At 41.7% G+C, this 22,052-nt stretch overlaps 1 long non-coding RNA gene across 1 annotated transcript; it reads right to left on the bottom strand.

Moving 5' to 3' along the window:
- Positions 1–11,727: 11,727 nt before the first annotated feature.
- On the bottom strand, positions 11,728–20,138 carry LOC112656595 (uncharacterized). Its single transcript, XR_003134485.3, has 3 exons — positions 19,731–20,138; positions 19,496–19,575; positions 11,728–13,688 (listed from the first exon to the last, which is right to left on the bottom strand). It is a non-coding gene; the product is annotated as an uncharacterized LOC112656595 (long non-coding RNA).
- Between the last annotated feature and the right edge of the window lie 1,914 nt (positions 20,139–22,052).

Raw genomic sequence — 22,052 nt, 5'->3', positions numbered from 1 at the left:
GTGTGGCTTGGGACATTGCCAGGACAGCTATGGGGTCTGAGTGAGTGTTTTCATTTTACTCGTGCTTTATTGCCCCTGTGCCTAATTCTCCCATTTCAAAATGTCGTGGAGTAGGCTGGTGTCATTTGTTTTCATAAATTAATGTCGATTGCAATTTATGGCCAGATGGGCCCTGAAAAATAAGAGGCTTGTGTGTCTCTTGGAAGGTCTAAAGAAAAGCAGTGGGCATGCTTGGGGTGAACTTTTGCACTTCAATGCTTCGTTCTGCAGGGAGAGTAAATACTTGTGAAAAATCCTGTTTTATAACAGCTAAGGACAAAGGACTCCTTATTAGGATTATTTTTTTGCCACTGCTTCTAATTCCTTTAGCAACTAGAAAAAAATGTAAATATTGTAATTCTTCCTACTGGGAAGCCATGTGTAGTATGTTGGAGAACAATTTGGAATCAGAGATCTAGAGTCTGAATCCCCTAGATATCTCCACAGCCAACTAAGGGGGTGGGACTAAGGGGGTGGGAAGGTGCATATTGGATCAAAGCATGTAAAAGCTTTCTCTCTCTCTCTCTCTCTCTCTCTCTCTCTCTCTCTATATATATATATATATATATATATATATCTTTTTGCTACTCCTTCATGGGCTAGGGAGAAAAACTGGGTCAGTGAGAAGCACAGAGACAAGAAAAAAAAAAAAACTAGAAAATTTGATGAGTCCATGATTCTAGGAAATAATGGTTTGTGGGAAGCTGGAATCCAAAGCCAAAGAGGAGGCCTTTTGGCCACTGTAAGCATTTGAGACCACGTGCATCTAGATAATGCTTCCTCCCACAAGGGCACATGCCTTAGGGTATGTGAGGGACAGGACGAGAAGACCCTTTTTGTTAGCCCTCTTGGTATGTAGCTACGTGGCAAGTCACATAGATTCTAAGCGGATTGCCTGAGTAAAACAAAATATCTAGACAAGACAATTTCCAGGGTCCCTTCCATCTCTAATATCCTTTTGATGATTATCTTTGTTTTATGAAATTATGTTAGGATCAGAGTATTATTTTATTTTCCCACTCAAGTAATTCACATTTAAATTATTAATAAACATAAAATTTTCTCATGATCTTTACCCAACCAATGTCCTGGTCCCATTTTTGTAGACCCTTACAACTTAAAAAATCATTGTCACATATAAAAACTCTGTGAGGTAGATAATACAGGAACTATGATTTGAACCTCATAACTGGACTGGGATTAAACTCAGTTTCTTGAAGATGTCACCACTCTATCATTTAACAAAATTGCCCAAATATTTTTGAGCCCATACTAGATGCAACGTACTTTGTTTAGGAAAAAAAATGCATTGGTGAATAGGACAGATGCAATCTTTGTTCTCAGGTTGCTCATATTGTGTAGAACAAAACAACACTTAACTCTAATGGAGTGTGGTGTGTGTGATGGAAGAGAATGGGGACATCCAGTGGGAGAATTGATCCCAGAGAAGAGATAAATAAACATCTTGCTGGAGATATGACATTTAATTCTTCTCAAGAATAGAGTTGCTTTAGTTAGGAAAAAAGGGAGTTTGGGAAGAATGTTCTAGGCAGCAGGGGTAACATGGCCTTTAGATTAAGACAACATTTCTCTAATACCATGTGTATGGGTTGGAGGAAAGAATATAAAGATAAGGAAAGGAGGGACCCTTGGTAAACAACAGGCACCTAGGAGATTATTTTCCACTGTGTCTACATATAAAATAACCTTTGAGACTAATATCTCCCATGAATAGTTATAGCTACCTTGCATAAAAAATTGGTACATTGTGGTTAATTTAATAAAAGATCAAATCAATGTCCATGAAACTCTGAATGTCCACGTATCCATACTCCCCTTCTGTGGAAAGAATCTGCAATAGATATTCCCTTCCTTAGATGTCAACAGGATTTATACCATGTGATTGGACCTGGGGGACATGTGATTGGACCAGGGAGAGATGTCTGAACCAGTGGCAGTCATAAGAGGTGGCCCAAGGGAAGAAATGGACTCCACAGACATGCACAAAACTGAGTCATGACTAACCATCAGTGTGTTTTAAGGGAAACATAAAGACAAAGAGGCCAAGAAGACACACTATTGCTTCAGAAAGTGATAGAAACCAAGAATAAGAAGAAACCACAGTAAGAGTGTGGAAGATTAAAGAAAAAGCTGAGGACAGATTAGCTGCAGTACAGGACTGGGTGGGAAATGAAGGCGAAGGCCACAACAGAAATAAAGAGAATGCTGGAAATAGAGAATGACGGAGAAGCCATGGATTCAGTTAGAAAGCTGCAGAATGCCAATGGTTTGGAATGGATTTATGCACTGCTGTTGGGAGTGTTGCCAGGAGCAGTCTTTCTGCAGAGCAATCTGATACAACTTAGTAAAACTAAAATGAACCTATGTGTATTTCTCAAGAGTATCTCACACAGGCCCATAAGGGGATGTGCTTGAGGATGTTCATTATAGCATTGTTTGTGGTGACAGGAAGTTGGCAGCAATCTGAAAATCCATCAGTGGAGATAGGCAACACATGGCGGGTATATATCATGGAGCATATACCAACACTGAGCATGAACGTTTAATAACATGGATGAGCTCATAGACAGTGATGGATGAAAAAAGAAAGATAGATGACAAAGTACCATTTTTTCAAATTGAAAACACACACATTAAAAAAAAATGTACTTGTTATACAAGAACAGATACAAGCCAAAAGATCTACATTAGACACAAATGAGAGTGGTTGCCTAAAGGGTGGGGGCAGAGAAGAATAGGACGGAGTGGGGATAAAAGTAAGGAAGAGGACAGAGAACAGCCATGGCCTGAAAAGCACAATGTACTCAGCCCTCTGCAACTGACAGAGGAAGGAAACGTGAAAATGAGAAAACACGGGGAACAGGGCATCAAGGATTCTTTGTTTGGAGACAAGCAGACCAACATGGTTTGGTCGCCCAAGTTATGGCAGCAATAGTGTGAGAGGAAAGAATAATTTTCTCTATCTTGGAAGCCTGGCCATGCAGCTGTGGAGCTTCCTAGACTTTCATGCCACATGTCTTTATAATAAACCCTAGTCCTCTGAGGTCATCTGAACAGGTCCCCATCCTTTGAAATCTTGTGGTGCCTAATAAAAAGTTGTAAAATGGGATATAAATGACAAAAAAAGCCACTCTTATCAGACAATTATTATGTACCAGGCCCTAGTGTAGTTTTTTTTTTAAATATAAGAAATATCTAATCCTAACAACAAAGGCATTATTATCTTTATTATACAAATAAGGAAACTGAGACACAGAGAGGTTAAGTCATGTATTCAAGGTCACACAGTCAGTAGGTAGTAAGCTGGAATTCAAACCCAGGCAGTTTGGTCCTAGAGCCTGTGCTTGTAACCACAGGACTGTATCAGAAGATGCTCTTGAATAAACTCCATTTGAGTGGCTAGTTTTGCCTAATGTCAGGCTTGGTTAACTTCTTAAAATTCTTAGATTGTTTCCCTCGATCGCCCCCATACAGGCAGTTAATAACACTTAGACTGATTGGGAAGTACTCAGATTTGGAAAAATAATTGTTATCCCTGTGCCATGCTGCATTCATCTATAAAACTGCCATCTCCCTGTCCCCTTGCTGAGATTTCGTACAGAGGACACTGGGTCTAGAGTCAATGGCTCTGCTTCTCCCAGGACATGTGACCTTGAGTAAGTCCTCAAGGACTCGCTTTCTTAGTGTCAGTTTCCTCACTTGAAACACCAGGGCTAATAGCAGTTCTCCTGTCCATCATTACTGGGATCAAATGAGATGATACAAACTAAAGAACTCAGCATGGCAAGCCTATCCTTGGTGACTGGGACACTATTTGAGATGCTCCTTCAAGCTTTTATCCTGTGCCTTTCACTGCATCTCAAAACCAGCTGGGACAGCCTTGGCATCTTATTGCCATGGGTACCTCATATGACTTTCAACCTGGGAGTGTGTTTGTGGTCACCACCAACCACATCCATGGTGCTGGCCTGCCTGGTAATACATGTTTGTGATCGAGTTTGACTTCAGCGTTGTCTATTTTTTCACCCTGTGTGGGGCAATGTGGCTCTCCTGGGTCCGTTTTCAATTTTCTTGGCAATTTGAACATCACAAGAAATATTTCCCCACCCTCACCCTCTTGGTTCTTCCATGCTCTTGCTTATTGTTGATTATGCCCATCCTTTGTGACAACATTTCGTGGCCAGGTTGTCTCTGAGTCTCCTCCAACACCAGAAACTGATGTGTCCTTCCTTGGAAATCCTTTAAAATTAAATTTGTCTTTTTCTCATAAAGTGCCCAATCATAACTTCTATTCCAGTGATGCATGTGCTTATCTTTTCTATGCCCTGTTTAGAGTAGGGTTCTAGAGTGGGTCCTTACATGTTTTACCTTTAGGCTGGTATCTGCCACATAGACACAGAAAAGATGCTTTGTGAACCAAAGGGCACAGGTATGTGCTCCATCCTGGGCTGGCAAGATCACTCGGGTCCTCCAGGCTGCCCATCCATCCTTCAGGTCACCCACACTGCATGAAGTGGGCTGCATTTGATGAGTTTCAGGTCCTAGTGGTATAAAGAAAGTCTTGGGGTACCAGTGGCAGCATCTTACATCAGCTTTCAAGCTCCCCATCATTTTTTTCTAGAATGGTCATACACTTAGCACTGTTTTACTGCATTGGTTCTAAGACACAGATCTTCCGGTTATTACTATTCATGGTTTATGAATTCATTCAGGAAACATTTATGAAATGCTTACTTGTGTCTGACTGGGGGTGTGGGAGTAAGAATACTAAAACATGACTCTTGCCCATGAGAGGCCATGGTCTGATGGGAAACATAAGTGGAGGCAAAAAATTAAAACACAATAATGAAAAGACATAACAATAGGGATGAGGGCAAATGGGAGGGAGGGGAGTCAGACTTCCTCAATTCAGATCAGGTCCCAGTGACTATTAGGCTGACTCTCCAAGTGTCAGTTTCTTCATCCATCATGACACTTGCCTTGTAGGGTTGCTGTAAAGATTGAAGGAGATAATTCATGGAAAGCTTTTGGCATCATGCATGGCCCATAGGAAGCAATAAGTAACTGTTGGTTGTAGTTCTTGTTCTTTGTGCTTTGGTTTTATTCAGCTGTAAAATCAGGGTGGGCATTGAACCTCACCTCATAGGATTACTATCAAAATCAAATCATGAAATACTTGGAAGGTGCTCAACATCCGTGCCTGGCAGAGGAAGCACTTGGTAATTGGTAGCTACAATTCTTAATCTGTATAAAGTAAAAAAGAAGGGAACATAGAAAAGTTTACAGGCATAAAGTAGTAATTTAATGCCTACCGCTGACTGTGCAGCACATCAAAAACCAAGTGGATCACGTAGACGGAGATGGAGAGATGGAAACAAGCATAACAAAATCTTAACTGTAGAGTATAGATGGTGGGTACGAATGGGAGGGATCCCTGTACCATTTTTTCAACTTTTCTGTATCTTTGATATTTGTCATAATAAAATGTTGGGAGAAAAAAAGAGAGTGACTGAATGTTTGGATGATCTGTAGAGTCTGAGCTGGGAAATTGTGTGGAAGGAACAAAAAAACCTGGAATTGCCTGCTCTTTGCTTGCCCTTCTCTGCCTTGAGGAGAACAAGTGCCAAGGCTCAGAAACAGGAGGGAGAAGATATCCTTTGGGAGACTGCAAGCTGCTGAGCTGAGATGAAGGTGCTTGAAAAAGGGGCAGAAGTTGTGGTGGCTAAGGGAATAGGCATCCTAGGTTCAAATCCCAGCTCTGCACTCACCAGCTTTGTAACCTGCCAGGAGTTGCTTACATCCTTTGTGCTTTAATTCTTTATCAAAAGAGATAGCTATCTACTTTGTAAGATTGCTTTATTTTTCTTTTAAGATTTTAAAATCCCTGCAGGGACCCTGATGCAGACTTGATCCCAGGACCCTGGAATCACGACCTTAGCCAAAGGCAGATGCTCAACTGCTGAGACACCCAGGTGTCCCTGGTAAGATTGCTTTAGATATTAGATGAACTAATATCATTACCATCATCATCATCTTAGGAAAGCTTGTTGCTCTCAGAACTCTTCGAGGTTTGTAGTCCTCTCCATGGTTCCACCTTACCCCTTGCTGAGTGAGACCATTTTAGAAAGACTACTCTGCTGGAGGAAGGAGGGGAAGGGAGGAAGAGGGTAATAGTGGGTGAAGTTAGGGGAAGAATTGAATGAGAGTCTGGGGTCTAAGAAAGACAGATGCTCCGGCATCAGTCAGGTAGATGACCTCAAGGGGCCCAGGCTTATTGCTTGCTCAGAGTCATGCACTTGGCTTCTAATGATATATTTAAAATGCTGGCGAAATTATAATCCTGTTGTAGTTCCTTTGGAGGCTCGTTCATCAACCTGGGCAGTGCGTGTGGCTGGCAGGTAGCCAGCATCATCCCCTGCCTCCTGCCTCCATATGACTCAGCACAAATCAGACATTTTAATAGCTCCTGATTCCAAGTTTGAACTTGCTCCCAAATGAAAGCCTCCCTCCCCCTGACCGTTCTACCCGCATATTCACAACCCACTCCCCACTTCCAATTTATCAGCTAGTAAATTCTGAGTTGAACTTGGAGCCAGAGTTTCATTTAGTTTTGGCAAAGGATCAACTTCTTCCAAGAAAAGAAAAGAAAAAATAATGAAGGAGGGGTGGAGGGGTGGAGGGGAAGGTTTAAAAAAAGCTCAGCTAAACAAAAAGGGCTCATGGAAACAGCCCTGCAACATTAAGTAACTCAGTGCAGAGAGAGCTCTGCTTTTTGATACATTAAATGTAAGTGAATTTGAAGGTGTTTGAAATGCTCTGAATATGCAGCTGGGGTTACCAACCAAGCCCAGATGGGCTCCTAGTTTGGAAAGGTTATGGGGTCACCAGTCATTAGCTGGTGACTTTAGAAATGGAGAGAGGGTTGGGAGGTGTCCATGGCACCTACACTCATTTTCATTCTGGATTGTGTGGCCACTGTCCCTGGGCTTGTGGATGACAGAAGACCTGTTGACCTAACTAACACTCTGCCCTGTTGGATCTACCAACCCCCTGAAGAGCTGGGGACATTTCCAACAAGATATATAACATCCTGAGTTACAGGAAAAGACATGAATAACTCATTCTCACTCATAATGGAAAAATGCAAACCGAATCATCAGAATGGAGAAGGTTTGATATTGTCCATCAGCTTGAGGGAAAAAAATGTTTTTAAAGTTCAATAGCATCTAATGCTGGAGATACTATGGGAAAATGGCCACACTCTTACATTGTAGGTAGGAACACAAATGATAATACCTTTGTGGAAGGAAATCTGACAATATCTTTCTCCACCTCCTGCCTCCTCCCCCCTTGATTCATTCTTTCTTTCCACTTTCTCTCCATGGTGAGCTTGTACCATGTTCTACTTAACAACACCCAAGTGTTGGACTCCCCACTTGCCTACAACTCCTCACCGTGGCCAAAATAGAAAAAAAAAGGTGCAATGAATATATACATGAATATATCCTTTATGGACATATATGAAGATTTCTCTGATGTATTTTTCTCTTCTCTATCTCAATCTCTATTATCCCTGTATCATCCCTGTATCATCCCATCTCTACACCTACATCCACATCTATATCTATATCAAGGTAAAATTATTGGGTTGTAAAATCAATGTATTTAATTTGATTAAATAGTCCAGCAATTTGACAATATCATCTCAAATTAAAAACTATACATACTCATTGTCTTGGCATTGCTAAGAATGTACCCTATAGATATAATTCCATATGTTTGCCAAAATTGATTTATAAGGATATTAATAGAAACACCGTTCATATTACAAAACCCTGGAAAGTGCTGGAGTGCCAGGGGAATAGATGTTTAGTTGTGTCCCTTTACTTTGTAGAGAGTGAGAGAGCACAGTCTCTGGGGAGCCAATTCATGTGTTGAATCCTGATCCTAGCATTTACTGGCTGTGCACGTTGCACAGGTACTTACCTTCTTTTGCCTCAACTTTCTCAGTAATGTAATGGGGACAAGGGCACATGTTTGTATCAGAGTCCCAGCAAGAAAGAAGCTAGACATTCAATTGAGTGGTTTAAAGAGAGTTTAATAGAAAGGACTATTTTCAGAGGGGTAGAGAGGGTAAAGGAAGCTGTAAGAGATAATGCAAGGCTGGCCATAGTAGAGAGCCCTCAACACTCCACACCTTGAATTAGTGGGAGAAAGGGGCAACCTCTGAAATACACAAAGAACTCTGTGGCAAAGGCCACCTGACAGGTGATGTGGCCTTTACTCCAAGAATGGAGCAGTACCTGGTGATCATTAGGGAAGACCAACTACTAGGGGACTTGACTTCTCTCTTCACTGTCCCTCTTATCTCTTCTGGTGCCACATGGTAGCTGAATTCAATTGGAAGCCAAAAGCAGAGGAGCCCTTGATGCTCTACCTACAGATTAGACCTTTGTTGCACCCATCAGAGTACAGAGAGGATTGGGGAGGGGGTTGGGCAAGTAGAAGATACTCAACCAAACACTTCCTGTGACTTGGGGGAGAATTAAATGAACAAACACACAGAAAGTGCTTAGAACAGTGAGGGGCATATCACAAATGCTTAATAAATATGAGTTTTATTTTATTAAGATTAGTAGTTATTAAGATTAGTATTAATTTCCCATTAAAACCATTTGTCAGATACAGATGTGCCACAACGGGCTTAGGTCTCCAACATAAATACCAATGAAAAGGGAAGATTTTGGGGAATACAAAAGGGAAAGGCTTAGTATAAGAAATATGTACTCCTTTGTGTAAAAATGTTTTAAAAAATTGGCTAATGCTATTTGGCATCTTTTGTGGTTCCATACAAATTTTAGTATTAGTTCTATGAAAAATGTTGGTATTTTGATAGAGATTGCACTGAATCTGTAGATTGCTTTGGGTAGTATGGACATTTTAACAATATTTCTTCCAATCCATGAGCATGGCATATCTTTCCATTTGTTTATGTTGTCTTCAATTTCTTTCATCAATGTCTTACAGTTTTTAGAGTATAAGTCTAAAAGGAGTTAAATTATCACTCAACTCCCTGGTTAAGTTTTCCTGAGTATTTTGTTCTTTTGGGCATAATTGTAAATGGAATTGTTTTCTTAATTTTTCTTTCTGCTACTTCATTATTAGCATATAGAAACTATCAGTTTCTGAGTATTAATTTTGCCTCCTGCAACTTTACTGAATTCACTTATTACCTCATTAATAGTTCTTCTTGGTGGGGTTTCTATGTATATTATCATGTCATCTGCAAATAGTATATAACCAAATAATTAAAAAAAATTGTTGCGTGGCCATTGTCTGTAGAGAGGGTTTGAAGATTACACGGGAGTTGGAAAAGACTTTCATTTTTCATTTTCTACCTTCTGTCATAATGTTTATACTTTTAAACCATGCCCATGCACATGCATGCATTATTTTTATTTTTGAAAAAGTGAAAGATGTTATTTGGGTGGCTTGTTCATGGTAGATGCTTTCTTTTTTTGTTATTCTCTGTAATTTTAAAAGTATTTGTAGGTTTAAGAATAAAGTACTGACTGAGAAGCACACTGTGTTAGAATATTCTGAGTATCAAAATTGGCCTAAAATAGTATTTTTGAGAATGCACAGGCATCTGGTGTGCTCATTATTTATTACTTAAAGGTCACCTTGGTCTCACATTCCCTCCTTTTCTTAGTTCTAGAATCTGTGCTTGGAATGATTGACTTCCAACAGTCTTAAGCAATAAAAAGGGGTCTTCATCCCACGGAGCAAGTTCTTGCTGAATGGGAAGATTATATATGTCATACAGGATTTATATATGTGTGTGTGCACACAATTTGTATATAAATACATTATTATTTCTCTGGGATTCTATGGATGTGTATTTGTGGATTTTACAGATATATGCAAATATCTACATATATATGTATATGTATGTGTGTGTGTAGTTTTTTTTTTTTTTCAACAAGGCACAAGTGTGCCATAAAGTGTAAGCAACTTGGCTCTGAAGTCATACTGCCTCGATGATAATTCTGGCTCCACACTTACCAGCTAGTAATTTTACCAGCTAGTAATTGTGGGAAAGTTACTTAGTTCTCTAAACCTTAGTTTTCTCACTGGAATGGCAGTTGCTACCTACTTCACAGAAACCTTAGAGGTTTAAATGAGATGAGCATTCTTGGCATTTTAGTTATCACTCAAAATATATTGGCAGTTATTTATTGTTAAATGTAACAGTCCAAATAAGTTTTGCCTAGTGAAGAATTTTGTTTTATTCCGTCCCAGTTTCTCTAAATCATTTATCAGAAGTTTCCCTGATTGGAAAAGGGATGTAGTGGATGGAAATGGATATCTTCAGACATGCAGCTCTATAGAATTCTGAGATTTTGAGCTCAACTGTCCTAACTTTAGCCTTTTCATTTACACCAGTGGGGAATACAATGTCCATGGAAATTCACTGATTCATCCAATCTCACAAGGCTGGGACTTCAAAACTGGATGTCTTGACTTCCAGCAAGGTACCCTTGAAGTATTTAGGACCCTATCTATTCATAGCCACCAGTGGCTATTTGTTAAGGATGGGGAGAATAGTACCCACAATGAATACTCTGGGTGGAAGAGTTATAAAAGGTCATCTGATCCATTGCCCTGCCTGCACTTCCTCTTCTGCTTTGGCATGCACTCATGGGCTAGTGGCCAGGAGCAGAGGCAGCTTCCAGCATGCAGGATGAAGTAGACCTTAGCAGGCCATGACTATGACCTAAGTGCCACCTTACTTACTCCTCACAAATAAGTTTATGCTTCTCTTTGCAGCAGAATCCCAGCTTTTCAACTCAGATGCTTTATGGACTCATTGTTATTCTTTTGAAATCTTACTGTCCAAAAGACTGGGCATTTTTAGTGTCCTCTGAACTGGACACCAAGCCCTACCACCCTGAAGGGAGTTCTGCTGTTGTGTGATCTCCAGGAGAAAGGAAGTGTCATCTGAACCAATGTCGCCATTGTAATTGTCACAGAGACTTTGGCAGACCAAAAGCCCTGGGCATCAATTCAAGCCAAAGGACTTAAAAAAAAAAGTCCCTTCCTTCTAGAACCTGGCATGTTTTTGGTTCAGTTTTAAGGAACTTCTCATCATTAGAGCTGTCTGAAATGAAATAGCAAGTTTCTCATCTTTGAAAATGTTTAATCAGAGATTGGCAAACCACTTGACATAAATATTGTTGATGAGTTAGATCATCTCAATGTCCTTCATTCTAAGACAAGGCATTAGCTTTTCCCTTAACCACCAAAGAGGTGATGATGTAAATGAAGGGGACTCTATAGAGAGTAAAGGGAAATTTTATTCAATTTCCCATACTAAAAATTGTTTCCATGAAGGAAAACCAGTGTGTGAATATGATTAAACCTTGGACTTGGTATTAAGACATCTGGCCAGGATCTATCAACCAGCCAAGTAGCTTTGTGTTAGGTGTTTCAGCTCTCTGGGTCCCTGTTTCCTCATCTATCTCAGGAGAGGATGGGAACATCTATATGAAATGAACATATGACAGGTCCACAGCGAAAGAATGACCAATGTCCAGTGGTATGCTTGTCATTATTTACTTATGTTCCTGACTGAGAGAAGTGCAGATTGAGGAATACCTTGAGGTCTTGAAACCTCCTGCACCAACTGATTAAACTGGTCATGGAGGTCTGTTCACCAAATAAAAGTTCCGGTGTTTGTAGCTTGTGCTTCAGACCAGAATAAAGAGAGTGTCCTTGTTTTAAATTCCCAGGAGCCTTGGCTTCTGCACGCTCGGAAGACACTTCCATTTCCATCTATGCTGGAGCTACCAAAACCAAAGTACCACTGATTGAGTGGCTTAAATAACAGAAATTGTTTGGCTCACAGTTCTGGAGGCCAGAATTCCATGATCAAGGTATCTGCAGGATTGGTTTCTTTGAGGGCTATGAGGGCAGAACCTGCTCCAAGCCTCTCTCCTTAGCTTATAGATGGCATCTTCTTTCCATGTCTCTTCACACTGTCTTCCCTCTATATGTGCTTCTGTGTCAAAATTTCCACTTTTTATAAGGATCCCAGTCTTATTGGATTCGGGTCCACCCCAATGACCTCACTTTAACTTGATTACTTCTGTAAACACCTTATCTCCAAATGAGGTCACCTACTGAGATATTGAAGGTCAGGACTTCAACACATGAATTTGGGCGGGGGACATAATTCTCCTTATAACACCATCCATATGATTGCACCCACTCCACTGCAGTTCCTAGGTCATGTCACAGTTGGCAGGATGCGCCTTTGGTAGTGAGTCCAGAAAATGACCACGTTCTCCTTTAGGCTCATCCATCTCATTTAGCCTCAGTCCTCCTCCCCTCCCCCTAGTTCTTTAAACCAGTATTTGTTTCTTTTTTTGTTTTTTATTTAAATTCAATTAGCCAACATATAGTACATCACTAATTTCAGATGTAGGTTTCAGTATTTGTTTCTTATATTCACAGTCCCTTTGATTTGGTGAGTGGCACATACGTATGTGCATGTGTTTGTGTGGGGGAGAGAGAAACATTAGCACTCAGTTCCTTCTGTCAGTGCTCCTGCTCTGTAGAGAAGTGGCGCATTCACGTGTAGGCTGTATATGTGTCTAATTCCAAATACCTAACTAGCTTTGGGCTCTTGTCTTAGGGTTTCCCTGGGGGCAATCTTGATAAATGAACAGTAAAGCTCTGACTTCCTGGGGTGAAGCAGTAACCTCACATCCACACCTCCCGGAAAACCGTCTCGGTGTAAATCAAGTCTCATCTCAGCAATGATCTCATCACACATTTATTTTGGGTTGGGTCCCAACGCCCTACCATAATAGCCATCATCTCCATTGTGGACTCAAATGACCCACTTTGCAGTTGAGTTCATCCTGGAATCCCATCGGGAGAATGGGGAGAGTGAGGGCCCCAAGGAAAGTCTGCGACTGGTGTCTCTGGTCCTCAAAGGCTGAGGCCACTAGACTTGGTGGTGTTTAGGATGGAGAAACTATCTAATCAATGCCCACCTGTCCAGGGATCTTAGCAGCACATGACTTCCAAACTTGGGCTCCCAGTACATTTTTGACCTTCTTTTGGGTTTAACTACTAAAGTTAATACATGATCTTGTTCACCCTATGACTAGTTAAGTATTTAAACTAACTGGGCATAAGTATCTTAAGCCCATTCCCCTAAAAATGTTCCAACTTCATGTACTGGGTCTTTGTAAAGCATGAATGAAGCAGAAGCAGGTGATTTGGAAGAGGTAAGAACTCACGCAGGGAAGGCTAACAGCTGGATTCCCATCTTCATTGACTCAGTACATGAAGATGAAGCCTTTAACTCCTGGTGCCCAGTTGAAAGTCCATTCCAGCAGACAACCCCACTGTCTGATGTGATTCAACTCTGTAAAGCTGCTGGATGAACATTCCAAAGCTGATGGATGAGTATTCTGTTATTCACTTCTCAGTTCTGTCAATCATGATGACACTGGACCTTCCCAGTTTCCAGGGTTGGAGAGAGCTTTCTCATTCTAACACAGCACAGGTGGTACTGGGGCATGCTGGCAAATTACAGCATGAGTTCTACTTATCATCTGAAAGTAAGCAAACAACATAAAGCGAATATGGGATGGACAGAGGGAGGAGTAGGGAAGGGGTAAAAAAGCTCAGGATTCTCCATCCTCTGAAGATCATTGAGAGTTGGTAAGAAATGGACCACACTGTCTACCACTTTCAGAGTGAACAGTAATAATAGGTGATATTTATAAGACATATGTTGTGTGCCAGGCTTTGTGCTAGGTGCTTGTGCATTTTCCCATTGAATCCTAACAAAAATCTTTGGTAGGAACCATTTCTAAGAGTAGTGAAGATCAAATGTGCTAATGAGCGTAAAAGTACTTAGAAATGATGAAGTGTTATCAAGCCACAAAGATTCAACACATGCTACTATTTTTTTAAATGACCCCTGAAATACCTTTTAGTCTAAGACTTACATAGTGAAATAATAGATGCCTAAAAGATATGTGATATGGCCCTATCATATACCACAAAGCGTCACCCAAAGAAATGACATCAGCTTGTTAGAGAAGGAGAGAAATGCTGTGTGACCTGCTCAGGGAACCACAATTATGTAGAACCTTCCTTCTAAAACCATGAGGGGACTCCGGTTAGATAAGTTGGTGACCCACTGAGACATGCATGTGGTCACCCCCTAGCCCTGGTGGAAAAGAGGTCAGATTTTGCACTGTCTTTTGTACTCTGATTAGTGACTCTGATCAGGAATATAGAATTTCCAAGGTTTGATCTCTCCTGGACTCAGTCTTCATATTAGTGGAACAGCACTAAATGAGCTGATGTATTTGAAAACATCTATCAAAGCGCTGACATTCGGGAAGTAATAAAAATAATAATTAAACACCCACTGTTCTAGCTTGGTTGGGAAATGAAGACTCAGAACTGGTGGGGTTTATTTAGACTGACACATTCTATAAAATGGGTGGTGTTTAAAGGAAGTGAGTCTAGAGGCATCGGAGCTAGTGGAGTCTAAATGCCCTTTGGGCAAGAATCTTGTTTGTTCCTATTCATACAATGCCACCCACCTTGTCATTTGATCATTTGCTCTTTGTTGGCAATTGTTTTTTCTGGAGTGTAGAGGCCTCTGAGGCAGTTTGTGAGGGGACATTGTAGAGTTGTCTTTAATCTCATTAAGAAATATTTAGTGAGAGGGGCACTTGGGTGGCTCAGTTGGTTAAATGCCTGCCTTTGGCTAAGGTCATGATCTCAGGGTCATAGGATCAAGCCCACATTAGGCTCCCTGCTCAGTGGGGAGTCTGCTTCTCCCTCTCCCTTTACCCCTCCCCCCTTGTGTTCTCTCTCTCTCTCTTAAATAAATGAATACAATCTTTTTTAAAAAAAAATAAAAAGAAAGAAATCATTAGAGAGGCCAGGACTAAAGCTGAGAACATTCAACTGTATGAGGGAACACCTAAAGAAAATATGTTGACGATGTTGAGCAGCAGCATTAAAACAGGGACTTCAGAATTTGGCAGACTGGTGTGTTTGTGGGCAAATTCCTGAACTTCTCTGAACTTCAGCTTCAATAATGAGCTATGGCAATTCATAGAAACCACTTGACCCATGCATAATAGATGTTCCATATTATTATTTTCAACGTACTTTTAAATACATCGTTTTAAATTGTTTTATTTGGAAGTGAGATGAACAGGGTAGGAACTAGACACAGAGATTTTCAGGTCAATGGGCTTCTTAATACCTCCAGCTCTGTATTCTAGTTCTGACCCTGATAACAACCCGATCCAGCAGCTGTTGATCTGCCCTTTGCTATCGGGTGGAATGAGACTAAATCATCTTCATATGATGTCCTTCAAATGACTGTATAATCACATGTGTTCCAGAAGTGGGAGATGAACTCTGTCAATAATTAGAAGTTGAGGTCTGAGGGCAGAGAGGGTGGAGAGGTGAAGGTCAAATCACATGGCTGCCAGTCAATCACAGGTTCTTTTGAAGGACTGGCTGGTGAGTTCTGGAAGATGGATCATCCCTAGCTCTTGGGCTTCAGAGTTGCAGAGGCAGACTCCCAAATGAAGGAATTCTTGGTTCTTTCCTATGGCCTGACTGCTCCACACAAAGTTGGGGTGTTGGGTTTAGGGGAAGGCCTGGCTACACTGAGATGAAGGAGACAGATGGAGAGATGGAGCTTGGCAGATTTGGTGACTGTGGTGACTGACTTCTTAGGGGCTATAGCTCATCACAGCTAACACCCCAGATACCTGTAGGCTGGCTCTGGTCTGAGACGCCTGGAAATTTTCTTATGCACAGTTTCCCCCAGGTAAACTTAGTTGAGGGGGGAGTCTGATTCCACATTGCCACTGCACTCTGAGAGCTTCTGGTCCCAGCCCAAAGCCCGTCTCAGCAATTTAACCATGGAGAGAGAGTGGGCAGCTCACATGGTTTTGGGAGGGGACATCAGCAGCAGTGCCTGGGATAAACTTGCCTGTTGATTGGATCCAGCCTTCCTGTTACACATGTTCTTGAATACGCTGCTTGTCTTGTCCTCCATATGCTCAGTGTTAAAACTCTGAAGTCAAATGTAGCCACTGGAGATGATAGATCACAATTACGCAGCGTAGGAAAGGCAACATGGTCTTCTGGAAGCCCAGCATCTTCCCTCCCAGCGGAGTAGCAGCAGAAAATTGGTGCTGCCTTCTGCCCATTCTCTACACCCAGATCCAACACGCTGACCCAATGCATTGCAGCAGGCTTTTTTATTTTATGTATATGCAGTGTGTGTATTCTGTGTGTCTGTTGTTGGATTACTTGTTTAAGATAGACTGCTGTACCTCAAACAACACTCTTCTAACAGCAAGGACCCTCTCCTTCAGAGTTAGTCTCTAGAGCTTTGAGTCATGGGTAAACAGTCTGCTCTGCCTATTTGGTGGCTTATTACTCAAAATATATCTTTTTTTTTCCTTTGGCAGGGCAAAGAGAACTTGGCTAGAGTGACAAAACCTAACTTCAGGGCCCCTGAAAAACCTTTATTCTTTGTCACAAAATGGTCTCAGATTTTGTCCTAGAAATGGCAACCTGCAGAAATTCTTTTCTTAAGCTTAAGGCTTTGTTCCCAGGCAAGATGCTAGAAAAGCTCTGTATAAGAGGACACATATTGCTCCTATCTCTCAGGATGAGTATCAGCTTTTACAGAAAATTAATTTTGCCAGGGAAGAGATGAGGTTGTTTGACTGGGTTGTCAGGGAGGAAATGGGAGGAGGCTGGGAAGGCTGGGAAGTGGGACTCCCTTTAAGAGGACTGAGGCACAGAAATAACCCTGCAACGATAAAGAAGCAAAGCTTTCATTTTTCATAATTTCGAGGAAAACCTGCCCTGATAGTGAGGATCTGTGAACACCGAGGTGCGCTGTATTCTGTGCTTCTCTTCAGCCAAGCCACTGTTAAAGGGTAAAGCCACAGCATTACAAAATGGACACAGGTCAAAGATTTTCTGTAACTTAATAATTAATGAGGGAACCGGCAAGATGTGACTACTGGTTTGAAGGAGAGTCAAAGAACTGCACAACCACAGACTATGCAGGATGCCCAAATCAGTAATAAATGGTGACATTTCCTGAACTTGCCCCAACTTGAATGAAACACCCTATCACCAAAAGCCTTCAGTGCCCATTTTATTGATTGTGGGACTTGGTGTCATCTCCAGCAGCACTGCTTCTAGTTTTTGAAAGTGATAATAGCAACCTGATTCTGTTGCAGTTAATCGTAGAGGATTGCTGCAAAGAGGGTTTCCCGGTGTTGACTTGCAAGCCTCTGGACTGCTTTCTGCAGAGGGAAAGGCCCTGTCTTGGAAGGGATGACAGAGATGCAGGGATCTTTCTTCTTCACCGCTGACGTCCTGTGTGATCTAAAGAGATCCACATCTCAGTTTTCTGTTCCCAAAAAGAGGGATGAAAAGAACAGCTTTGACTTAATTTTCCAAAAGTCTTTGCAGGAAAGCCAGGAAAATGCTTGTCGGGTGAATTTAAACCACCACCGGTCCCATATCCCAGGACATAGAAGTTGTTTGATTAAGAGGAAGAACGTCCATGGCCCTGCCCAACCTGGTTGGTGGAATCCTCCTCAACTCACCAACACCCTTGTCATTTCTCCTGGCAGCCTTCTCCATGCTGTTTGTTTGCAGGGACATGACACGCTGGCGCCTGGAGACAGGGCAGGGCGGGGAAGGCTTTGGAATCTGTGCAAGCCATTGCCCTCCCCACCCCCGCAAAGCTTTGTCCTCAAGCTCTGTCTCTGAGGCCCTTGGATCAGATTGCTTGCTTCCAGGTGCCAGAGAGACACTTTTCTGTTTGCTCTCCCACCCAGGCTGCCCTCGGTTTGTCCTTCCCCTAGGTGGGGGTGGCAAGTGACGGAGGCCGTTGAGAAAGGAGTCTTTCTTCTTTTTCCCCTCCCTTTCTTCCCCCTACCCCCTCAAATTGCAAGAGCATTTTGGCTTCTTTCCATCACTTGGGGCTTGTGTTGGAGATTTGAATCTGCTCTTGTTTCCTGTAAATAGCCCAGAAGTTCAGGTACAAGTGCAGTCTTTACAGGTGAGCTGTTTGTGGAACATAAGCAGGCATGCATGGAGCTGGCTGCATTGCTGATAGAGGATCTCTTCTGAGCCCAGTCCAGTGTAGCCTATGGTCTCCCCAATATTTCCAGCCTGGTCTACGTAGCCTTGTCCCTGGCTTATTTGCTAATTCCCTCAGGCATAAAATATCACGGAATTTGAGCACCGTTCATGCCCCCAAACAGCTGGCAAAGATTCCTTGTCCCGCTGTTAACCTCTCTGGCTTATGCCTCTTTCCTAAGCGTATTGTCTTTTTGAAGAGGGGAACTATTGGTTATTTGGATGGCAGACCTTGTACTTTAGGGAGGAAATTTTATGTTGCAAGTGGATAGAAACCCAGCTCGCACTAGTTTAAGCAAAAACAGGAAGGGAAGACTTCACATAGCTGAGAAGTCCAGGGGTGTAGATGAATGCAGAGATCCAAAAGATGTCACAAAGACCAGGCTTCCTGCTGCTTAGGCTGCCATATTTAGCAAAGAAAAATACAGGACACTCAGAAAAGCTGAATGTTGGAGAAATAACAATTATTTTTTTTTAGTACAGGTATGTCCCATATTGCTTCTTATATTTTATCTGGCTACATCTACCTGACACAGCAGACTGTGTCAGCTTTTTCCTCCTGCATATGTTGGGATTACTCTGAGGCAGGCTCTAGCCATGAGGCAACAGAATGGCTACTGGCAGCCCTACACTCATATTTCAGACCTTAGGCACCATGGAAATAGGGCCCTTTCCCCCAAAGAGTTCTAGCAAAAAACCAAGATTTCATCTCCTTGATCTGGCTTGGGTCTTGTGGCCACCTCAGAAGTGACCACTCTGTCCATGGGAATAAAATACTGGCTAGGTCTGGTCATGTTTCTGCTTCTACTGGGATATAGATTTAGCCATGTATGAACCCCTTGGATTAAGAGTTGGTGGGAGAGTCCCCAAAGGGAAACCAGAGTGCTGTTACTAGAAGAAAGATGTTAGCCAGAGGTCAACTCTGTGGTCCAGTGGTTGGCATGCCCTTGAGCAACGTTCCTTGGAACTCCACACATAACACACTGGCTTCTTAGAGTCTGATGCAGATCACAGAGGAGTGGGGCATGGTTTTTTCCCCTATAGGATGAGTTTGGAGGATGGGTGGCAATCTAGGTAGTTCCTGAACCAAACAGCAATGGCAGTACAAAAACATTTCTTTAGTACCTTCTCTCTGTGGCCTGTGCTACCCAGAATGAGTCCTATGTAAAGATAAAAAGGAAGGCATTGCTGATGTCCATGAACTTACCTTCTAGTGAGAGATATCATCATGTTATACTTTGTTCTAGGATCTCATAATACTTTCTTTGTTTCTATATACAGGTAATTCTGAGTATATAAAGAGGGAGTGAATTAATTCCAGATAAGGCTTACTGGAGGCGATGCATTTGAGCTGGGTCTTAAAGGATGGGTAGAGTTTAGACAGGCAGTGATGAAAGAAAGAAAGAGAAAAATCCCAAACAGGGGAACTAGAAGAAGCAAACCTGTTGACTTCATGTTGCTGCTAGCCTGCATAAGATGGCATGGCCTTGACATCACTCAGGGTCAGACAGATGCTTAGAAATCCCAGGCAAATGAATGGTTGGGTACTCTGGCATTCCTTCAAATACTTGTTCATAGTTAATTTAAAAGAGAAGGCTGAGTGATGGGGTGGGGTGCAAAGGAGAGTATTTGGGGGAAGAGGAACCCTAAGTGGGAACACTCAGCTCCTTTTCTACTGCCCTTGGTAATTCCACTCTGGCTCCAGACCAACATAATCCACTCAACAAAGGAAAGAGTTGTGGATAAGTGGACTCGTCTTCCTTATTTAGCAGCTATCAGGGTAACTTATGCCTAACTCTGGGTGGAAGGGGGGCCTTAGCTCCTTGATCTTGGGTTCCTTTTATACCGTCTTCCTGAGGTGTGTTCTAATCCATTCTATTTTCTTATGTTGCCAAGGTATTTCATTTCCCTGGTGATGTGATGGTCTGCCTCTTCCTCCAAATCTGACACTACTCTAAAGGGCTGAATATTGGAAAACATTTTGCCCCTATAGTCCATGGCTGCCTAAGTGTGCTGCTCAGAGAGATCTGAGTGTATGCTGCTGGCCTCCGAGGCAAGGGCCACACAGAGTGTGAACTTTTCTCCTGGAGAGACCATCAAAGGCTGTAGTAAAGTCTGGGAGCATGGACTGTGTCCCATTAGGATGAAATTCCTGGGTCCTCCATTTACCTTACACTGAGTGATCCTAGAAATTCAGGATAAGAATTGAGATGCCATTGTCCATCTGATTATGCTTCTCTGAGGACTCCCACCTTCAAGGATGCACATCTCTTTGGTGGTGGTAGGAAAAGTATCCAGCCCTTGAGCCCACAGCTCTTCCTACTCACAAGCTGCACTAATCCCTAGCCCAGAGATCTCTTTCACTCATGCCTCCAATTGATATTGGCCTGATGAGGATCCTTACACAAAAAATTCTGGATTAAGTTTTGCTCGAAAAATGTTCTTGTTTCAGGTTTGTGTCTTTGAGATTTTTTTAAATGACAGATTCCCGGATGTACTATATGTCAGCTAATTGAACTTAAATTAAAAAAAAAAAAAATGAAGACACATTTCCCTGTGTTATAGTGAGGATCCCCTAAGAAATGAGCTGGGATATGTGACTCTAAAAAAAAGAGCAATGAACAAAAAACTATCCAGAAAAATAATCATTTTGACCCACATAGGGTCAAGTTATACTTTTGAAACAGTGAGTGGAAATTTAATTAAACTAGACAAGAGAAAAACAACATAATGGAATAATATGGAATGCAATGAAATAATAGATCTAAATGAGGTTGTATCATATTCCTGTCCCCAAAAGAAATCGTCCCTACCCTCCTGGGGCAAAACTGAGTTGTATTCTCTACCAGGGAGGAAATGGACCAAACTTCACTTCATTTTAGGGCTTGGCCATCAAGTTAGTCTTTGTGGACAAACTCAAGGTCCCATGGGCCCCCCCGCCCTACCCTCCCATGGTGTGTGTGTTTATTTGTGCCCCTGCTCTTTACCACGTGCATGTGTTGCTCCTTTTATCTTGGGATTTCCTCCTCCAGAGCGACTTTGTCTTTTGTTTTTCAGCTACTGGGTGCCAAAAACAATAGCTCAGCCTAAAATTTGTCTTTCATCTGTTCTCATTCTCCTCATCTCTCTTGAAAGGCTCTCTTTTCTTAATGTTTTAAAAAGGAGTCCTCCTCAAGGAGCCTTAAACGCACATGGCCAAGTGAAAGAAACCAGTCTGAAAAGGCTGCATACCATATGATTCTGACTATATGATGTTCTGAAAAAGGCAAAACTATAGAAACAGTAAAAAGTTCAGTAGTTTGGGGATACGGGAGAGGAAAGTATAAATACGTGGAGTACAGGATATTTTTAGGACAGTGAAAAATATTCTGTATGCTATCATAATGGTGAGTGTACAACATTTACGCATTTGTCAAAACCCATCGAATGTACAATATGAAGAGCAAACCCTAATGTAAACTATGGTCTTTAGTTAATAACAATGTAATACTATATTGTCAGATGTACCACATTGATGCAAAAATAGGGAAACTGTGCATGGTAGGGAGAGAATATATGGCAACTCTCAGTACTTTCTGTTCAGTTTTTTAATAAACTGAACACTACTCTTTAAAAAAGTCCAATTAATTTTTTTTAAATGTCCTTTTATCCCATGTACTTTCCTCCTATTTTTCCTATCTCTGCGTCTCCCTTCAGGAATGTTTGAGTTGAAAGTACTTAGATTTACGGAGAGTCAAATTTAGATCTTCAAACACTCCTGCATC

This window comes from Canis lupus, chromosome 37 (assembly GCF_003254725.2).
Source record: "Canis lupus dingo isolate Sandy chromosome 37, ASM325472v2, whole genome shotgun sequence".
In the NCBI taxonomy this organism is placed as follows: Eukaryota; Metazoa; Chordata; class Mammalia; order Carnivora; family Canidae; genus Canis; species Canis lupus.
Note: the sequence above shows the minus strand (reverse complement) of the source record. Positions and strands in the feature narration are given on the sequence as shown.